The sequence below is a fragment of the Spea bombifrons genome, chromosome 1 (genome assembly GCF_027358695.1).
Source record: "Spea bombifrons isolate aSpeBom1 chromosome 1, aSpeBom1.2.pri, whole genome shotgun sequence".
NCBI lineage: Eukaryota > Metazoa > Chordata > Amphibia > Anura > Pelobatidae > Spea > Spea bombifrons.
The window spans coordinates 64,770,801-64,793,805 of NC_071087.1; positions in this window are offsets into that span (position 1 = coordinate 64,770,801).

Genomic DNA, 23,005 nt, shown 5'->3' on the forward strand with positions numbered 1-23,005 from the left:
TTAGATTTTTGGAAATTTAGGGAATACTGCTAGCGATAAACGCATGAGTAGGACACCAATTCTACAGTGTTTTGCATGGAATATACCGTGTTTCCCCGAAAATAAGACATACCCATAAAATAAGCCGTAGCAGGATTTCTAAGCATTTGCTCAATATAAGCCATACCCTGAAAATAAGACATAGTGATAGGCGTGGCTATGCAGTGAGGCATAGAGGGAGGAGACATAGAAAGTGAAAGTAAAAGTCTCCTCAGTGAAGTGAGGAGCAGGGGAAGAAGTAAAGCTGCGGCTGCCATTTTATTCAGCACTGTGGCTTTCTCTCCCCCAGCACCAACCAGCAACAGTCTGTGGGTCTCTCTCTCACCACCCCACAAACACCAGTAAACCTGCTGCTCCTCAGCACTGACCAGCAACAGTCTGTGGGTCTCTCTCACCACCCCACAAACACCAGTAAACCTGCTGCTCCCCAGCACTGACCAGCAACAGTCTTTGGGTCTCTCTCACCCCACACAAACACCAGGGGATAGGGGAAAAGCTTCAGCAAGCAGTCTGCTACTGAGCTCAGAGAGATCATCCCAGCTCCACTGTGCAGATTGGACCCAGTTCTCACTGGATCCCTGATAAATAAGCCAGCCCTTACACATCAGCTTTGCTGGCCTATCTCTGTTTTTCCTGACTATCTGTACCCCCAGACAAGATGAGTATATTTGAATAAATGTAGATGGTTGTACCACATTTAATAAAAATAAGACATCCCCTGAAAATAAGCCATAGTGTGTTTTCTTGAGGAAAAATAAATATAAGACAGTGTCTTATTTTCAGGGAAACATGGTAGTTTGCTGGTGTTATTCTGATACTTACCTGATAATAAATCAGCTATTACCAATAATTACAAGGGAAGATTGGGGTAAATATACAAATGTATTACAATGAAAATGGCCAATACAATTGTGTTAGAAGATACAATAGAGATTTAATGTGAGTGCTTTAGTAGAACTACCTTAAAGAGAAGTCACTTTGATGTCACCTGGCAAAGTTAACAAAAGAGGAAGGCAGCAAAGCTACTTCAGGAACGAGTTCTGAGATCCAGAAAGTTGATTGCTGCTTTGTTCCGTCCAGCTATGAAGCGCATTAGGATCACATAATTTAGCTTTTTGTGAAATCGTAGTACCAGTGCTATAACTTTCACACCACGTATGAGCTAGGCACAAAACAGGCTCCAGGTAGGTGTCAGATTGTGTAAGTGAGAGTATGTATGCCTGATATACGGAGAAGCCATCTGACTTTGTTGCTGCCTCGGCATCTCCACACTGAACGTAATTTCCTGGCGCTCAAATGTTAGTAGTGTGGGTAGGTATGGATTTGTGTGTCTCTCTCTCTGTCTCTCTCTCTTTCTCTCTCTATACATTTATTACCTGTTTTGTTCCTTACAACCTGATAATACTTAGTTTTGTTTATAATTGAAATAATATTGCAATTGTCTGTAGCTGTAGCTTGTAGATCGTATGTATCTTCTGTAACTGATTAATACAAGAGGTGCACTCATATATCATTGTTGTTAGTTGTTACATACTGTATACCATACCAAGAAAGAGAATTGTAGGAGTGGAGATGGTTGCTCTGATTTAAAACAAGCACTGGTTGTTATGGTGATGACTTCACTTTTACCACTACACACCATAATTCTGGATGAAAGATAACGGAGAACTGTTCTATATAAAACATTGAGGTTCAGATACTTGATTTGATTGACAGATGAATAAATATCCAGATAAACACACACAATGGGTTTGAACTGCTGTGCATGACCTTGAAAAAACACGTTATTTGTGGATGCCATCACTAGCTGCCAAAATGAAAGAAACCAATAACTAGGTGATTATCAGATGGAATTACAAAGGAATATAACTGTACCATGAGCTATAGGCATGAGGCCCAACCACCATGAATTGTCAAAACAAGAGAGACCCTTGACCCACCCTTCATATCTTTTCCCTAAATCTAACATTTTACAGTTTCATACTATAAATAACATGGTACATATTAAACTAAGGATCTGAGTGCTTATTTGTGCTTCATTATGCTATCTGTCACCTATCGTTAAATTACTGTATTGTTAATTTGTTTAGATATACTTTGTAAGGGTGGGTGGAGAAGAAAGGAGAGAACTTCAGGATAGGCAACTGATTTAATAATGCTGTCCCTACCACTATGAGGTGAATTTTTTAACTAAATATCTACAAAATAATGACACTGATTGCCAAACAAAAAGCACAATATAAAGGTAGTTTTAATTAACCCCTCTATGATAAGGTTATTTTCCACCCCAGACAGAATAGTCTTATATCTAATCACTTTTTCTAACTATAATTAAAATTTTTCATGGTGAGTGTACCCACACACATTTAACATTGTTGTATATATATTTTTCAGAACAAAGCCAGAGATGCTGGCTCCTGTTGACTGTTGACACAGGAGACCCCAGGCTGTCTTATGACAGCCTGATCTCCTGTGTACTAGCAGAGAAATGTCCCCACTGGGGGAAGAATACATAGGATGTACCACTTCCCTTAGGAATGAAATAATACTACCCAGTGTGGTAAACTGGTTAATTCATTTAATTACACTAAAAGCTGTAGTTACCCTTCCCATATATAGGAGGCACAATGGGAGCATGGCAACAATAAAGGGACAGGCTGCCCATTCCTTGGGCAGGAGCTAGCCCCTAGATTGACTTAAAAGTGTTCAGAACTAGGCAGAAAGGGATGGTCAAATGCCGCCCCCACCTCAAGATTAGAGGAGGCACTGAACATTAAAAGTCACAAGGCATTGACAATAATATGTATGCTAAGATAGGAGAAAAGGACCTGCTCTTATTAGAAGGTTAAATGGGAATGAGGCAAAGGGGACTGCTTGGGTAAGGATGAATTGAGGGTGATGTGGAGAACTTAAAGTTGAGAAGCACAGATAGTATCGTCAGGTATACAATGCAGTTTAAGGGTATTAGTAGGGTAGATTGTATGCTACTTTGAATAGGTACGATGTTAGAAAGCATTACAGTTAGAGTAGGTAGAAGAGAGTCTGGCAGAATAGGGTAGGAAATTCCAAAGAAGGTTTACAGCATTATTAAAGCAATTTAATTTTAGAATGTTTTCCACAACAACAAAGAATTAACACAATGGTGGATTAATTGATCCACCTTTCTTTACCAATCATTTGATTAATGTAGAAAGCATGTAATGCAGGGAGTATTAACCTACCATCATTTCCCCCAATGGCAGAACACAGTCAACTGGCAACAGCATTCAATAAAAAGTTAACCATTTCAGCTGTTGGCCATTAAATTAAAAAAAGCATCAAATATACCGTAATAATTGTATAAGCTACTTACGCAGCAGCAGTCATTCAAATAGCAAAAAGCAGTCAGCCTCCATTAAGAAAGCTGTGTCTCGGTGACCAATGTCTATTGTATGTTTCTGTTAGAATTAATTTCCTTTATGTCAGTTTCATTCAACTGATGGTCAGATATGTCTACAGTGTTTCATTGCCGCTTCGTTTTAGGCGTCCAATAGGTTAGTAACATAACTATCATATCTGAATAAAAGCTAAGCATCAATATTGAAGATTGATGGGGTGTTTTAGTGACAGTTTACTGTCCTATGCAGTCTCAACAATAAAGAATGTCTATTAAAAACTTTAATTTTTAAAATAAACTTTAAAATGTAACTTTATTAGTATGAAAAGTCACTTACTTCCAGGGGCAAATTGAAATGTGTATTGTGGATGGGGTGTCCCATTAAAATTAGAGGACATATTCATTTTTAAACTACCAGAAAATTATTGAACATTTCCAGATCAGCTTAACTATCATCCTTTGAAAACAAATTCCTCTAAGGACTCTGGCAAGCCATAAATTGATGCACACAAATGTTAACATCTAAACATCAAACGCGCTTTCTTCACCATAAACATTTCCCTTACAAAGGGTAGCTTTTTCTTACTTCAAGAGAAAACAGGTGCATATTAATATAGTTAGGCATTTCAACATTAATCAGATCATTAATTAGTGAACAAGCAATGCAGCATTTTTTATAACTGGGTGCCAGGCAGAAAGCAAGATAAAAGTTGAGATAATTTACATTTGTTAATATGTATTATGTTGTTTGGTACACCGTTCCTAGATTATTAAATTGCATTGTTTTTCTTTTTCCGTTTATTACATAAATAACAGTAGCATTTAACCAAATGAAAGATGTCATAAATATATATTTTTAGAGCAATATAATGACTTTAAACCATATACAGTGTAGTATATCTTCAAACTAGCAGTTCTTGAGGGTGCCTGGCGTTTATATAAGCAGAAACAGAACGGATTGTGTACAATCGCCTTACTAACTTCCTCTCTTCTAATTCCCTCCTTGACCCTCTACAGTCTGGTTTCAAACCCCCTTCACTCTACTGAAACAAAAGTCTCCAATGACTTGCTCTCTGCCAAAGCAAAAGGTCACTTCTCCATGCTAATGCTATTGGATCTCTCTGCTGCTTTTGATACTTCTTGACTTGCTTCTACAGGTATTCGAGATACAGCTCTCTCCTGGATCTTCTCATATCTGTCTAACCGTTCCTTCTCTGTCAGCTTCTCTGGCAAGACATCATCATCCCTTCCACTTTCGGTTGGCGTCCTCCAAGGTTCAGTCCTTGGCCCTTTGCTGTTCTCTCTTTATACTTCATCTCTTGGCAAACTAGTCAACTTATTTGGCCTCCAGTATCATCTATATGCATAGATGCATATATATGATAAATCTACCTGTCTTCTCCTGATCTCTCTCCATCTATCATGTCCCGTGTTACCAATTGCGTGTCTGCTATTTCTTCATGGATGTCATAATTCTACCTGAAACTTAATCTTCCTAAAACTAAACTCATTATCTTCCCTCCTTCCATCTCCACTCCACTACCTGAATTCTCTATCACCATTAACAACACGACTATCTCTCCTACTAACAAGGCCTGATACCTTGCGGTCATCCTTGACTCAAACCTCTCCTTCATCACCTAAAAAACATCTCTTGCATCCACCCATTCCTCACCCAAGAATCCACAAAAACCCTGGTTCATTCCCTTAAGATTTCCCGTCTTGACTACTGCAACACTCTTCTGGTTGGCATTCCACTGACTCTCACCTCTGCAGTCTGTCCTAAATGCTGCTGCTAGGCTTATCTTCCTTGCACGCCGCTCCTCTTCTGTTACGCGCTCTGTGAAATCCTCCTCTGGCTCCCTATTACCTTTAGAATTAAATTTAAAATCCTGGTACAGCCCTCCATAACATTGCTCCTCCATACATTTCTGCCCTCATAAGCAAATACTCTCCTACTCGATCCTTACATTCTTTCCCGCCTACAAGATTTCACTTGGGCTGCCCCATATCTCTGGAATCTACTTCCACTGAACCTTTAGCATTCACCCTCCCACACAACATTCAAGAAACATCTCAAAACTCACTTCTTCAGAGAAGCCGCACCATCTTAGCTGCTAGAACTTTCACTGATACAACCACCACATTACCTCTCACCCTTTCTCTGGGCCTTATTTTTGTCACCCATTCCCTCAAGATTGTAAGCTTGCGAGCAGGGCTCTCTCCACCTAATGTATTGGTTTGTCTTAGTCTGTCAATTCTCATCTTGTTATACCCCTTGAATATATATATATATATATATATTGTATTAAGCGCTGCATAAATTGTTGGTGCTATATAAATAAAAGATAATTACAATAATAATAATAAAATGACATTATAATGTACAAACCGAAGACTATTCCGTAACATTTAGTTATTAATTTATACCCATAATTCATACTGGTTAACTGTTAGATAATCATTTTGTTAGGAATATCTAAATGTCTCTGATGAAATCACAGCTTCTATGTCTTTTGAAAAGATTATTTCTCGGACAAAGCAGCATACAGCACTAATTGATAACAGATGGTATTAACAGGATTCTAAAACCTGCATGGGCTGTAGGATATGGTTCATGAAAAGACAGAAGTGAAAAGAAAGACCTCACCGTACTATACACGGGTTTTAATATCTATTTAGAATAATAGCATATTATATTGAATATCTGAAATCACATATTTTGTTTGGATCATTCTTTTAGCATAGCATTCCAGAAAGTCCCTCTAAGTGTTCTGCCACATGATTAGAAACACATGTTACTTGCACCTGTCACCCATAACTAATGTGAATCTATGCAGTCAAAGAAAACATGGAATTCTTACATTGATTACAAAGTAGAGAAATATGATATAGTATTACTTTGAAGTTTTTGTTTTTTTTTTTTACAAAATAATGTGTAAATTATAATGATTTGAAAATTGTTTTTAAAAAAGACATTTTCTGGCTTTACAATTTTAAATCACAACTACAATTTACACAACACAGCATTCTGTTCCTTTGAGGTTCACATGATCCATCTTTTCTCTCCACTCTCTCTTCAGGTTGCAGTAATATATCGTCCTTTAGGTCCTACTTCACTTTTCTGCCTGGCTCCCTTTATTCCTCTCTTCTAATGACACCCCTGTCTTATTATGGGTGATTTTAACATTGCTTTTGAAATATCTAACAATTCTTCTAGTTTCAAACTCCTCTCCCTTACATCCTCTTCTGCTCTTTCTCAGTGGACTAATTCCCCTACACACACTGAGGGACACTCACTTGATCTGGTTCTCTCTAGGTCATGCTTCCTGTCAGATTTCTCCATCTCTCCCTTCCCTCTGTCTGACCTCCACCTTCTAACCTTTTCTCCAGTACTAACCCCTAAGAAAATAATGTTGCAGCACTCATCACATATTTAGGCCACTACCGGATAATACCCTTATCAACTGTCAACCTCACTGTAACCTCCCTTACATTCCATTTTAACCCTTTCCTCTTCAGGTGCAGCAGCCTCTTTATAACAATACACTTGCCTCATCTCTCGACAGCATAGCCCCTCTTACCATATGTTACCCCCGACAACTGACATGCTAACCGGGGCATACCAAAATCCCACAGTTTCTTCAGAAATGCTGCCTTATTGCTGAATGCTATTTAAGAAAATCCAAATCCAGCGAAGACTTTCCTCACTACAAATTCATGCTTTGCACCTACAACTCTGCCCTATCTCCTGCTAAACAAACCTAATTCTCTACTCTCATAGCCTCCCTCTGTTCCAACCCTTGTGCTTTTTTTATACCTTTGACTTCCTTTTCTGTCCCTCCATACCTACACCACAAACCTCTCATTGCCCAAGATCTTGCTACCCACTTCAAAGACAAGACCGGAACTATTAGACAAGAACTCTCTTCTTTTCAACTCCCACCATCGCTAACTCTGCTTATCCCATGCTAACTGCCTTTTCTCCTACAACTGAAAAAGTTTTCTACCTCTCACCAAACAACCTGTCCCTTTGACCCCATCACATCTCGCAAAGTCTCTATACCCATCCCTTTGTCCATCACTTACCCACCTATTTAATCTTTCTCTATCATCAGAAATTGAACCAACAACCTTCAAGCATGGGCTAATCAAACCCATTGTAAAAACTCCTTCCTCAGATCCCATCTGACTAAATATCACCCTATATCTCTGCTTCCTTTTACCTCTAAGTTGCTTGAACGGATTGTGTACAATTGCATTACTAGTGTACCCTTCCCTCCTTGACTGTCTACAGTCTGGTTTCAAACCCCTTCACTCTACTGAAACGGCTTTAACAAAAGTCTTCAATGACTTGCTCGCTGCCTTCTAATACTACTGGATCTCTCTGCTGCTTTTAGAAACATAGAAACATAGAAACATAGAAAGTGACGGCAGATAAGAGCCAGAAGGCCCATCCAGTCTGCCCAACCTCTGAGTACTCTCCTTTAGTACTTGCCCTTATCCTATATCTAGCTTGGCATTATGCCTATCCCATGCTTGCTTAAATGACTTTACTGTATTAACATCTACCACTTCCACTGGGAGGCTATTCCATGCGTCCACTACCCTTTCCGTAAAGTAATATTTTCTGATGTTACCATTAAACTTTTGCCCCTCTAGTTTATGCTTGTGTCCTCTTGTTGCGGTTTTATTTCTTCTTTTAAATAAACTTTCTTCCTTTACTTTGTTGATTCCCTTTAAGTATTTAAATGTTTCTATCATATCCCCCCTGTCCCGTCTTTTTTCCAGGCTATATAGGTTAAGATCCTTTAACCTGTCCTGGTAAGGTTTATTTTGTAATCCATAAACCATTTTAGTAGCCCTTCTCTGCACTTTCTCCAACATATCTATATCCTTCTGGAGATATGGTCTCCAGTACTGTACACAATACTCCAAGTGAGGTCTCACCAGTGATCTGTACAGCGGCATGAGCACTTCCCTCTTCCTACTGCTAATACCTCTCCCTATACAACCAAGCATTCTGCTAGCATTACCTGCTGCTCTACTGCATTGTCTACCTACCTTTAAATCCTCAGAAATAATTACCCCTAAATCCCTTTCCTCACACGTTGAGGTTAGGACAGTACCAAATAGTCTATACTCTGCCCTTGGGTTTTTATGCCCCAGGTGCATTACTTTGCATTTATCCACGTTAAATGCCAATTGCCACAGCTCTGACCATTTTTCCATCTTACCTAGATCGTTTGCCATTTGGCTTCTTCCTCCAGGAACATCAACCCTGTTGCAAATTTTTGTGTCGTCGGCAAATAAACATACCTTTCCATCAACACCATCTGCAATATCACTAATGAAAATATTAAAGAGAATGGGTCCAAGTACAGATCCCTGAGGTATCCCACTGGTAACAATACCTTGTTCTGAATATACGCCATTGACTACAACCCTCTGTTTTCTGTCACTCAGCCACTCCTTAATCCATTCAACAACATTGGGATCTAAACCCAGAGATTGCAGTTTATTTATAAGTCTTCTATGTGGGACAGTGTCAAAGGCCTTACTGAATCCCAGATACGCAATGTCTACTGCACCACCTTGATCAATTACTTTAGTCACCCAATCAAAAAAATCAATAAGATTTGTTTGGCAAGATCTTCCTGAGGAAAACCCATGTTGTTTTTGATCTTGAAAGCCATGTGACTTCAGATGTTCAACAATCCTTTCCTTTAACATGGTTTCCATTAATTTCCCCACTACAGATGTAAGACTAACTGGCCTGTAGTTGCCCGACTCCTCCCTACTGCCTTTTTTGTGTATAGGCACAACAGTCGCTACTTTCCAATCCCCAGGGACAACTCCCGTTACCAATGATTCGTTAAATATATCAGTTAACGGTTTTGCTAGTACACCCCCAAGCTCTTTTAATAACTTGGGGTGTATCCCATCAGGCCGCATCGACTTATTTGTCTTTACCTTAGACAACTGAAGTAAAACCTCCGCCTCGATAAACTCACATATTTCAAATGATTCAGTCTTTTTTCCCAACTGAGGTCCCATTCCATCATTCTCATCTGTAAAAACTGAACAGAAATATTCATTGAGGCAGTCAGCTAAACCTTTATCCTCTTCTACATATATGCCTTTTGTTTTTAGTCTAACTAATCCTTGTTTAACTTTCCTTTTCTCATTTATATATCTAAAAAATGTTTTATCTCCATTTTTTACTGATAGGGCAATTCGCTCTTCTGCCTGTGATTTGGCAGTTTTTATAACTTTCTTTGCCTCTTTCTGCCTAATTTTATACATCTGTCTATCTTCCTCACTTTGGGTATTTTTGTATCTACTAAAGGCTAACTTCTTGTCTTTCACGATTTTGGCCACTTCTGCAGAGTACCACAGCGGTTTCCTTAATTTTTTACTCTTACTGACCAACCTAATACAATTTTCTGTTATCTTCGATAAAACAGCTTTTACAAAATCCCATTTCTCCTGAACACCATTTAAATTGTGCCAGTCTGATAATGACTCCTCTATACATTTTCTCATTTTAGAAAAGTCAGCTTTTCTAAAATCTAAAACTTTTGTTTTTGTGTGGTGTGACTCAGTCACTGTTCGTATATTAAACCACACAGACTGATGATCACTAGATCCCAAACTTTCACCTGCTTTTGATACAGTTGATCACCACCTTCTTCTTGACTTACTTCTACAGGCATTCGAGATACAGCCATCTCCTGGATCTCCTCATATCTGTCTAACCATTCCTTCTCTGTCAGCTTCTTTGGCAAGACGTCACCTCTTCCACTTTGGCGTACCCAAGGATCAGTCCTTGGTCCTCTGCTGTTCTCTCTTTATACTTAATCTCTTGACTTGGCCTATAGTATAATTTATATGCAGACGATCTTTGACTCAAACCTCTCCTTCATCCCTCACATTCAATCCCTCACCAGATCCTGCTGCTTGCACCTAAAAAACATCTCTCGCATCCGCCCATTCCTCACCCAAGAATCCACAAAAATGCTTGTTCATTCCCTTATCATTTCCCATCTTGACTATTGCAACAATCTTCTGGTTGGCATTCCACTATCTCGACTCTCTCTTCTGCAGTCTGTTCTTAATGCTGCTACTAGGCTTATCTTTATTGCACGCTGCTTTTCTTCTGCTTCCTCACTCTGTGAAATTATTCCTGTTACCTTAAGAATTAAATTAAAAATCCTCGTACTCATATATAAGGCTCTCCATAACACTGCTCTTCCATATATTTCTGCCCTCATAAAAAATACTCCCCTACTCGATCTTTATGTTCTTCCCATGGGCTAAGGCTCTCTTCCTCACTTATCACTTCAGTCCTGGCCGGTTCATTTGAAACCGCATTCATAAGCCTAGAATAATATGTATGGACAAAAGCATCTCGACACCTGATCATTACACTAACAGGGATTTTGATAAATACATAGACATTAATGTCAAGTTGGTCCCTTCTTTGCAGGGATAATATCCTCCACTCTTCTGGAAAGGCTTTCCATAAGATTTTGGAATGTTTATATGAGAATTTTTGAAAAAAATATACACACACAGAAAAAAGGACATCAATCAAAAAACATAAGTAAATGAATAAGCTCAAACCTGTGCCCACCCGGTATAGGCAAATACATATATGGTGATATAGATGTGCACTCAAACAGAATAATGGAGCAAAGAAACTATATGTGGCAAAAAAGCTGAGTAATTTATTAGGCCTAATAGTGCTTTGAAGAGCATACAGTAATGTAATTAAATAGATACATACATGCCAGAAGAGTGGAGAATACGGAGGAGAGGGAATTTTTTGCCCATATATCCAATAGAGGTCAGGCACTAATGTCGGACGAGAAAGCCAGTAAAGTTCTTCCACACCAAACTCATCTAACCATGTCTTTATGGACATTGCTTAAATAGATCATGTTTTACAAATACTTTATTTGTTAAGCAGCGTGAGAACAAGACCATTAACTCATTATTTATCACAAATTGTGATTAACCGAAAGTGCACAACAGAGAGGCCAACTTAAAGGCAATAATGCCTTAAATTCTTTTATGTGAAAAAACTGTTTTTATATTTCCTCCACCCATTTGTTCATAATAAAGTACAAAATAAACTAATTACCTGTATTTAGAACATGTTTCAGTAGATTTACAATAATCTATGTAGGAAAGCATCTATGGTTTTTTATAGTGTTTATAGTACTTTTTGGGTTTATGTACAGTTTATTAATGTGCATAAATGTCAGATATAATTTTAAATTGTCTTTCATCCCCTGCACTTAAGCCTTGGAAATCTGTAGAGGAATCTGCGAGGGAATCTGTAAATACTAAACTGTCCTTCACCTTATAAATCTGCCCTTCTACATACATCCATAAACAAATATAACATTCTTCCTGATAAAACACACTTTATGATAATCATAAACATATGTATTTCCAAAAACCCCACAGTAGCTGTATCTAGATCACTGTACAAGCAATTACATAAATTTAAGAGAGCTCTGTTTTCACTGCTGGCACTCAGGTGGGTAAAACCTCTTGTTTTGCTGTTGAAGCTGAGCATGCACTGAGAAGCCCAGCACATAGATGTGTCTACCATTCATCTTTACAAGTAGAAATGCAACCTTTTACCCATTCCAACACATATTTGATGCATGCGACATGCAGTGTGCTTACATACATTGATGTGCTACAAGGAGTTTATAAGTGCTGCTTTCTTGAGCTGGTATGTGTCTTATCAAATATAACAGGGGAAGAACATCTGCTTTCTTGATGTATCCTGTCTGAGAATTGCAAGATAAGTATTTTATTAAGCGCATAAGAAACATGATCAAAAAAGGTAGCATGCAAGTCAACATTCACTGATTTAGTATGTGTTGACTTGCATGCTAGGCAACACATACTAAATCAGTGAATGTTGACTTGCATGCTACCTTTTTTGATCATGTTTCTTATGCAAGTCAACATTCACTGATTTAGTATGTGTTAGAAATACTTTACAATATATGTTTTTTATTATTTAAAATATGTACTAAGTGTGTAGTATGGTACAGACCATGGGTTTCACTGCTCCCCTGCGATGCTGCCAGGGATTAATGCTGAGTGACAGAATATGATGCACAGGATCCCAGGCTGGCACTGCGGGGGCTAATGTATCCTAACACAGTGGAGAGAGAGGTGCCACTCTGAATGAGCGAGCACCTAGAAAGCCTCCTGCTTCAATGAACAAGCAACACAGTGATTGGCTAGTGTGCTGGGTGCCTGCTTTTTTATATGTCCAAACCCTCCTTGCTCCAGCTCCTCCATTTCGTAAAGGAGGAGGACTGGAGACTTAGGTGCTGTCACCCAGTGTGGGGGGTATGATGTGCTCACATGACTCCGCCCCCAAGGGCAGCGTGCAGAGGGGGGATACAACCAGTGGAGTCACAAAAACAGCAAATAAAGTATATTCTTGTGCGGGAATTTCTAACTAGCCAGCTACAGTATAAAAATGTTATATTGTTCAGGTATTAAATAACTCAGCAAAATTTAGCATTGTTACCATTTCACATTTATAATTAATAATATTCCTACCATACCCTTCTGGATATTTTTATACATTTTTGCTTTACCATACATGTACTATATATATTGTGGCAGGATGGCTCGATCAAAACAAGAAACTCCGAACACCAGCAGAATAAAAGCAAGATGTGGTTTATTGCAGAATTGTACAGTCCACAGCAATGCACTTCATAGTGTAAATAAACCAAAGCAAAAACAAATCCTTTTGATACAGTCTGAGGGCCTCTGGCTTGCCTGCCTCTCACCCTACTCCCAGACATCTAATGCCTCTAACGGCCGCCCCTTTAAGCACCTGAGTTCAGGTTAATTGGCTCCACCTTGCTGACCTCCAGCAATTAACCCTCCCCATGCTGGGAATAATGAGCGTTCCAATCTGCCACTTATGTAGACAGAGTCCATTACTTTGCCACATACCCTCCCCCTCAGCTTAACACAGGTGTGTGAAGCGGCCTTCGACAAGAAACTGTGCACCCTAGACAATGCATCTGCGTTGGCATGCAATAGCCCAGCCCTATGCTTCACAACAAATTTAAACTGTTGCATAGAGAGGAACCAACGTGTGACTTTAGTATTCTTGTCTTTGTTGTTCTGCATCCATTGTAGTGGAGCATGGTCAGTGATGAGGGTAAAAGATCTGCCCAACAAATAATATTTTAATGTTTCAGTTGCCCACTTAATGGCCAAACATTCCTTCTCTACAGTAGCATACTTCTGCTCCCTTGGCAACAACTTACGACTTAAAAACAACACAGGATGTTCTTCCTCTCCTATCATTTGAGATAATACCGCCCCCAGGCCCACATCAGAAGCATCCGTTTGCAAAAAGAAATGTTCCTTAAAATCCGGGGCTACTAAAACAGGGTGCCTGCATAAAGCTGTACGCAAGTCTGCAAAAGCTTTTTCTGCATCATCATTCCATCTCACTGTATCTGGTGCCTTTGCTTTAATCAAATCAGTGAGAGGTGCAGCTCGAGTGGCAAAGTGGGGTATGAAGCGTCTATAATAGCCAACTATTCCTAGGAAAGCTTTGACCTGTTTCTTTCTTAGAGGGCGTGGCCAATGTTCAATAGCCTCAGCCTTAGTGAATTGAGGTTTTACCAGTCCTCTCCCTACAGTATAACCAAGATATTTGGCTTCCATACAGCCAATAGAACATTTGGCAGGATTAGCAGTAAGACCAGCTTTCCGAATACTATTTAAAACCGCTTCTACCTTTCCCAAATGGGAGTCCCAGTCTCGGCTATAGACGACTACATCATCTAAGTATGCAGAAGCATAATTGGAGTGAGGTCTTAGAAGTTTATTCATTAACCTCTGAAAGGTTGCTGGGGCTCCATGAAGCCCAAATGGCAAAACTGTATATTGGTACAGGCCTTCAGGGGTCACAAATGCAGTTTTCTCTTTAGCAGTTTCTGTCAATGGGATCTGCCAATAACCCTTTGTAAGGTCTAATACACTTAGGAATCTGGCCTGTGCCAGTTTCTCAATGAGTTCATCAACCCGAGGCATAGGATAGGCATCAAATTTAGAGCATTCATTAAGTTTTCTAAAATCATTGCAAAAACGAACTGCCCCATCTGGCTTAGGTACTAGAACTATGGGGCTAGACCATTGGCTATGTGATTCCTCAATGACTCCCAGTTCTAACATTTTTGCTACTTCTGTTTGTATTGCACTCCTTTTTGCCTCGGGAACTCTATAGGGCTTTACTTTTACTGTAACTCCTGGTTCTGTGATAATATCATGGCAGATTTCACTAGTTCTGCCAGGAATACTAGAAAAGACATCTTTATGTCTTGATATCATTTCTTTAACTTCCTTCTGCTGTTCAGGGGTGAGATCAGCAGATATTTTAACATCTGGGTCTGGGGATTTATCTATAGCAACCAAACTACTTTCTCTATCCTTCCAGGGTTTTAGCAGGTTTATATGGTAAATCTGTTCGACTTTCCTGCGATCAGGCTGTCGAACTTTATAGTTTACAGGGCCTACTTGTTCAATAATCTCATATGGGCCCTGCCAATGAGACAAGAGTTTGCTTTCGGCAGTGGGAACAAGGACCATAACTCGGTCCCCAGGTTGGAAAGAACGTACTGCAGCCTGGCGGTTGTAAATAACCTGTTGGCTTCTTTGAGCTTCCTCCAGATATTGTCTGACTATAGGAGAAATTTGTGTAATGCGCCCCTTGAGTTGCTCCACATACTGAATGACATTCTGTCCTGGTACCGTTTGTTCTTCCCACTCCTCCTTCGCTATATCTAATAAACCTCTTGGATGCCTACCATAAAGGAGCTCAAAAGGTGAAAACCCTACAGAAGATTGGGGAACCTCCCGAATAGCAAATAGTAAGTACGGTAGGAGAGTGTCCCAATTTTTCCCATCTCTATCAACCACTTTACGTAACATGTGTTTCAGGGTCCTATTGAATCTTTCAACTAACCCATCTGTTTGAGGATGGTACACAGATGTCCTCAAAGCTTTTATTTGTAGCAAATGACACAACTCCTTCATTAGTCGGGACATAAAAGGGGTACCTTGGTCAGTTAAAATTTCTTTTGGTAACCCTACCCGAGAAAATACTTGAAGCAATTCTTTCGCTATGGTTTTGGAGGCAGTATTGCGGAGGGGAATAGCTTCTGGGTAGCGTGTCGCATAATCCAATATGACCAGAATATATTGATTACCCTTAGCCGATTTTTCTATTGGTCCCACCAAATCCATAGCAATTCGCTCAAAAGGGGTTTCAATAATTGGCAATGGGATTAGGGGTGCTCTTAGACGAGGTTTTGGGGTCGCTAGCTGGCAGTCTGGGCATGAGGCACAGTACCGCTTTACCTCTTCATATACCCCAGGCCAAAAAAATCGCCTTAAAACCCTTTCCTGAGTTTTTTCTACCCCCAAATGTCCCCCAAACAAATGAGAATGGGCCAATTCCAACACCTTTCTCCTGAAGGACCTTGGTACTAAGAGCTGTTCAAGTTCTTGCCCCTCCTCTCTGATCACTCTATAAAGTAGGTCATTTCTAAGAATGAAATGAGGATACCTGTCTCTGGATTGTCCATCGACCATGGTCCCATTAACTTCTACAATTTGGTTACGGGCATTTTGCAATGTTAAATCATTGACTTGTTCCCTTCCAAACTGATTTAAACCAATGTCCAAATCCACAATAGTAGGCTGTTCTCGGGTTTGGCCCTGGGGTTCAACCAGTATTTCGGTTGAAGGGTTGGAACTAGTGCTCGGATCTTGTAAGGTCACACCTTCATTTATCAAAGCCATTTGTAAGTCCCCAGTACCCCTATGCTTATCTTCCCTTCTCTCACGTCTTGTCTTGCGCCTTTTACAAAACAAATCTGGGTGTACCAATGGGAAAACACAAAACGGGTTCTCCTCTACAGACTCCCACGGGTTTTGAATCAGGCTTTGAAACGCCGGGAAATTACGTCCAAGAATAAGGGGATGGGGTAATTTAGGTACCACTGCAGCCACTACTGAAAATGTTTGGCCCCCATAGCCTATGTTTACAGAGGTAGCAGGGTATGATACAGTACAGCCATGTACACAGAGTATCCCAACCTTCTTACCTGGGAGCAACTGAGACGGTTGAATGAGACTGCTTGTCACTAAGGAAATATCGCTCCCAGAGTCCACAAGCGCTACGGTTTCCTTCCCATTTAACAAAACAGATTTATCAAACACACATTTTTCGGTCTGTTTCCCAACCAAACAGATTAGTCCACAAAAGTCATTTATAGCATTATACCCACATTCCATAGGTTCCTGCAAATGAGGACACATAGCTTTTATGTGACCTAGCTCCCCACACTCAAAGCAAGTAACTGGAGGTTTCCTGGTTTGCCATCCCTTTGAGGGTTTATAGTCCTGGTTTCCATCCGGAGAAACTTCAGGGCCTCCAGTTCGGATCACAACTTGATTTTTCCCATAGTTCCAGGGCCTTGAGCTTGTGAGCAGTCTTTGGTTCTGTTGCATTTTAGTCTGTGATGTAGATTTTAACTCTCTCACTGCTGTATATTGTTCAACCAGTGCCACCATTGCATCATAAGTGGTAGGGCTTCCCTGCCCTGCCCACTCTCGTAGGCCTTGGGGTAATCCTCGCAAAAAACGATCCAAAACCAAGGTCTCAATTATTTGAGCAGGCGTTGAACTCTCTGGTTTTAACCATCTCCTGGCCAGATGAATCAAATCAAACATTTGTGATCTTGGTGCCTTCTGTTCCTGGTATTTCCAATTATAGAACCGTTGGGCACGGATCACTGGAGTCACGCCAGTCCTTGCAAGAATCTCTGCTTTAAGAATATCATAACTAGCAGCCGCCTCTTCCTCTAGGTCAAAATAGGCTTTTTGAGCTTCACCAAGCAAAAAAGGTGCAACTATACCAGCCCATTGAGTGCGAGGCCATTGCTCTCTGATGGCAGTCCGCTCAAAAGCTGTTAGATAGGCCTCCACATCATCTTGCGGCGTCATCTTTTGCAGATACTGACTTGCATGGATAGGTTTTGGACTGCTGCTCTGTTCATCTGTGGTAGTTTTTGAGAGTTGCTGTACAATCTCTTTTAGGACAATCCTGTCCTCTTGCTGTGCTTCCATCATAGCTCCCATCTGAGCAGTTATCAGCCGGTTGGTTTCCTGTTGCACTGTAGTAGCATGCAGGAGGGCCTTTAAAACATCCTCCATGTTGATACAGGGTTCAAACAGCAATATCCCACTTCTGACACCACTTGTGGCAGGATGGCTCGATCAAAACAAGAAACTCCGAACACCAGCAGAATAAAAGCAAGATGTGGTTTATTGCAGAATTGTACAGTCCACAGCAATGCACTTCATAGTGTAAATAAACCAAAGCAAAAACAAATCCTTTTGATACAGTCTGAGGGCCTCTGGCTTGCCTGCCTCTCACCCTACTCCCAGACATCTAATGCCTCTAACGGCCGCCCCTTTAAGCACCTGAGTTCAGGTTAATTGGCTCCACCTTGCTGACCTCCAGCAATTAACCCTCCCCATGCTGGGAATAATGAGCGTTCCAATCTGCCACTTATGTAGACAGAGTCCATTACTTTGCCACAATATATATATATATATATGTACAGTTGCCTCTACAATATTGGCACCTTTGGTAAATATGAGCCAAGAAGGCTGTGAAAATGTTAAAAATACACAAAATACTCTGCTCCTTTGGAGCTCAAACAATTGCAACAGGGGTTCATCACAAACAAAATGTTCAATATATGCCTGGCAATTATTGAGTCAATAAGAGCTTTGAGTCTCCTCCTGTAAAGTCTGATGATGATTTTTTTTTAATTATGAAAATTAGCTATTTTTCCCCATAAATTGGGTTTTACCTGTAGTTCTAAGGATTTTACTCTAGAGGGGAGTCACTCCACGCATTTACATTTTAATCAATGCCTTTTCCAGGGGAAATACTTTAAAGCAACATCCCAAACCCACTTTGGAATGCTGGGAAACATTTGTACATACTCATACTTAACAATAACTGAGATACTAAATTTCAATGGTGTTTCAGTGTTAAACCATGTGTAAATTCATGAGTAAGTGTCAAACTTTAAGTCTGTGTTGGAACAGGAAAACAACAAATGTGTACATAAAGAAGTTAGGGGGCATTTAATCTAGATAAAAAGTAAGCAACTAGCGTGTCTACCGTGTTTCCCCGAAAGTAAGACAGTGTCTTACTTTCTTTTTATCCCTAAAAGCCCCACTATGTCTTACTTTCGGGGTATGTCTTATATTGGGAAAAAATTGAGAGTGATGGGAGTTATGATGTACTTTTAGAGCATAATTAGATCATGAAAAAGACATTGGAAATGGTACAGCATAACACCCATCACTCTCACACACTTACCAATCAACACACATACACCAATCCACACGTATACCAATCCACACGTATATACCAATCCACACGTATACACAAATCCACACACATATACACTAATCCACACACATATACCAATCCACACACATATACACCAATCCACACACATATACACCAATCCACACACACATACACCAATCCACACACACATATACACCAATCCACTCTCACTTAATGCTTTCCTACCTTTCCTTTCTTCTTTCAGCTTCTTTTCCTCCTCTTCGCTCCTCTTCTTCAGTTCTTGTCTCCTTCCGGGTCAGAGGGCACGGACAGCGGTGGGCGCGGCTTCAGTGTTGTGCGCCGGGATCTGACAAGAAACCCCGGCGCACAACAGCTGTTGCCGCGGGGATCACAAGGGAGCGGTATCGGAGGTCATTAACAGACCTCCGGCTCCCTTGAGTGATTTTAAGCCGGGTTGAACCCGGCTTAAAATCACTCAAGGGAGCCGGAGGTCTGTTAAAGACCTCCGATACCGCTCCCTTGCGAGCCTGCTCCTCCAGCGGCGGACATTACTGTCCGTCTCTGGAGGGGTGCCGGGTGCCGCAGGTTGGCACCCCCTGGAGTGTGGCGCCCTGTGCGGTCGCACACCCCAAAGGTCGGCCCTGCTCTAAGGGGCCGGCCTTAGGGGTCTGCGGCCGCACAGGGTTTAAATAAAAACATCGGGGGTTTTTTTCAACTTTATTTAACATCCTCCATGTTAAATAAAGTTAAAAAAACTTTATTTAACATGGAGGATGTTAAATAAAGTTAAAAAAAAACCCCGATGTTTTAATTTAAATCCTGTGCGGCCGCAGACACGTAAGGCCGGCCTTGGTGGGGACTTCCCGGCCCCTTAGAGTGGCGGACCCGGCAAATCCCCCGTGTTTCCCCGAAAGTAAGACATATGTCTTACTTTCGGGGTACGGCTTATATTAGCCGACCCCTCTGAAACCCCCGATACGTCTTACAATCGGGGGTGTCTTACTATCGGGGAAACACGGTAGTAGATTTACTCTTTTATTTTGATACATGTTTAGTAAATTAACCCAGTAGCAAGGCGTTGTCAGCCAAATAGTTTTTAACAGTTGCTAAATGGTACCGTTGAATGGTTTTTGTGTCAGACTAGTAGATGTGTAATGAATAATGAATCTATGAATCTTGGCCAATGATGGGCATACCTAGGATGAGGTTTCTTACAGGCAGGAAGAGCTATGTATGAGTTAAGGAGGTTAGCCCCTAAGACTGGGAAGAGATATGAGTGGGTGGGGTTGGGACAGAAAGTGGGAGGGGCCTGTGAGAGCGAGCATGACCAAATGTTGAGCCCCGGTAATCAGCTCTGATTTTCGGAGATTCCAAGTGAAATCCATAGGGTTCCAAAGTATAATAATGGGTACCGTTCAAACAGTCAAGTAAATATATTTCTCCTACATATTACATGATGTCTTTACTGCATATAGACATGCTACATTTTGTAGACTCAATGTGCTACACAAAAAACAGCTCTAATTAATGTCATATACAACTTTACCAACATAGTTCAAAGGCTGTATGATAAGGTCTGCCCCTACAGGAATGGGAAAAAATAACAGACATAGCACAGATGTTACTGCTATATTTCTACATGATACATTTTTTTATTTCACCTTTCCATGGTCTCATTTCTTACTATAGCATTTTACCATCAAGTCATGGGAATATGAAAATACTGATAAAGTAGCCAAAGCAACCTTCCCTTAGACCACAAAAGGCTGGGAAAATCTGCTGAAGCGTTACCTGGCTTCAGAGAAAAGCCAAAATCAGTGATGAAGTATTAAATGCTATAACAGAATGAGGGGGCTTCATTTTTCCCTATGGTAAAGTATGATGTCACACTTTACTTCAAAACTGTAACTGGAATCCTGTGGAAACACAGAAATTGATGACCACTAAGAGCTGTTTGGCCAACACTGTCTGACCTTTAACCTTTATCCACAAAAGGCTGAGTAAATCCTGTAGTAAAGCATTATGTGGCTACATAGAAAAACCCAAAACAGTAATGAAGTATTAAATACTATAACAGAATAAGTGAATTCAGTGTTTCCTCTAATGAAGTATGATGTCATACCGTGCTTCAACACTGTAACTGAATTTCCATGTAAACCCAGAAATTGTTGACCTCTTATGATACAGTTCAAAAGACATATGATCCTATTATATTCCTTGGCATTTATATACTGTAAATTAACTACCCTAAATTATTTAAAAAAATATTTCTGAGATATTCCAAAATCAGGATTCATAAATTAAAAAAAAACAGATGAATTTACAATCTAGAGAAAACAATGTAAACAATTTGAAACATAAGCATAATTCCCATGTCTCTGTTTTGTTCTCTCTCTGACTGATTAAGAAAGGGAAATCCTAGGGGAATGAAAAAACCAAGGATATGTTATACATGTGCACATCTGTTAAGGTACTTCCTCCTCTCCATCTGTTTCTTTATTGCTTTCATTTTTGTTTCTAATTTCTGATAGGGGATTTTGTTCTTAGCATTACCTGTTTTCATAATGCATTATAATGTACTTAACAGTTTCCACAAATATCAAACCGCATGCTTTTTTTAGAAAAATGACAGTTAACCCCTTAATGACAAAGCCCGTGTACATGTACGGGCTCAAAATGCATTGTTTTCAATGGGTTTGGGGACCGCCTATTGTCCTTAAGGGGTTAAATACATTATTTAATCCCTCACTGTGGTTTCATACTGGATTTTCTTTTTCTTCCCTTAATTTCACTTCTATGGAAGTGCTATGAAACTTCTATGTGCAATTTCTATGTTTTGATTGAAGAACTTTTTAAGTAGAATTTGCTTAACCGCTTCGTTGCCAACTACATAGAAAATGCTCAAGGTGGGCTGAGATGACTAGCTACATATCTTGTACGAAGTAAGAGCAAATAAAATTCTCTGTAATGTAGGGAAGTAGTCTTTGCAGAGAGAGATTTCTCTAGTTATAGTGTAAGCTGTCTCTGTGTCACTTAATTGTAAACTATAGCAACCTACGAAAAATGGCCCAACCTCCCACAGGAAAAATGTGTACTACACTCCGGCACAGGTTTACAGGTCTGATATTTGTGATACTGTTATTGGTATGAGAAAGAAGAAACTAGAGGCTCAAATGCTCACAGATGTGAAATACTCACTGCAAAATTATACCTGACAATTATCCATTTATTCTGTAAATGCCAGCTAGCAAGGATTCAATCTTGTAATGACGGTTAATTAAACTCTTAGACATAGTTTTTGTTTTCCTTAGTTATGTTTCTCAACAATTATAGCATTTATTTAAAAGTATTTCTGAGACTGATAGGAAATAAGCCACAAAGAAAATATAAGGTGCATTCATACAGCTATATCACCAATATAAAAAAGGTGCGCTCTGCACAGTGCACAGTGATAAAAAGGGTGAGCAATATGACTTTTATAGTTACATAGCAGGTAGGAAAAAGGGTGCAGGTCATATAAAGGTAACAGTAAATGATGAGAGATGATGGGGAGAAAGAGCATAGCTGCTAACAGTCCCTAACTTGGTGTGACAATCTCAAAATCTCAGTTTATATCTTGGTGGCTGCCTATCTCTGTAACTATCCTAATTATTGGAACTATAGGCAGCTTATTATGCACAGTTCCCAAATCTGTGTTCAATGGGCAGAATGCCCTGTAATGTCACATCTTCACCCATGTTGACCACATATTTTGAGGGACATTAGAATGCTAGTAAGTAAAAAGACAAAATGGTTTTTAACACTCAAGTAGATTAGATAGCTGATAATGCTTCCTTCTAGCTGCACAAAAATGAATAGACCAATTTCCTAAGAGGCGTCTCCATACCCTGCTTATCATTAAGATGCCCTGCCACATCTACACTCCACTCAAAGTGTTATGTGTCTTAGTTTTGTATTTAATAAAGGTATTCTCAGTCCATAGTGTGCAAAAGGAGGGCTGAGAGAAAAAAAAATCTGTATTATGTCAGACTATTGAGAAAAAAGACAGCCCTTGAGTAATTTCTGTTTATAAACATTGTATCCCATCTATTTCACTGGAATAGATTATAAACACAGCTCATTCTCAAATG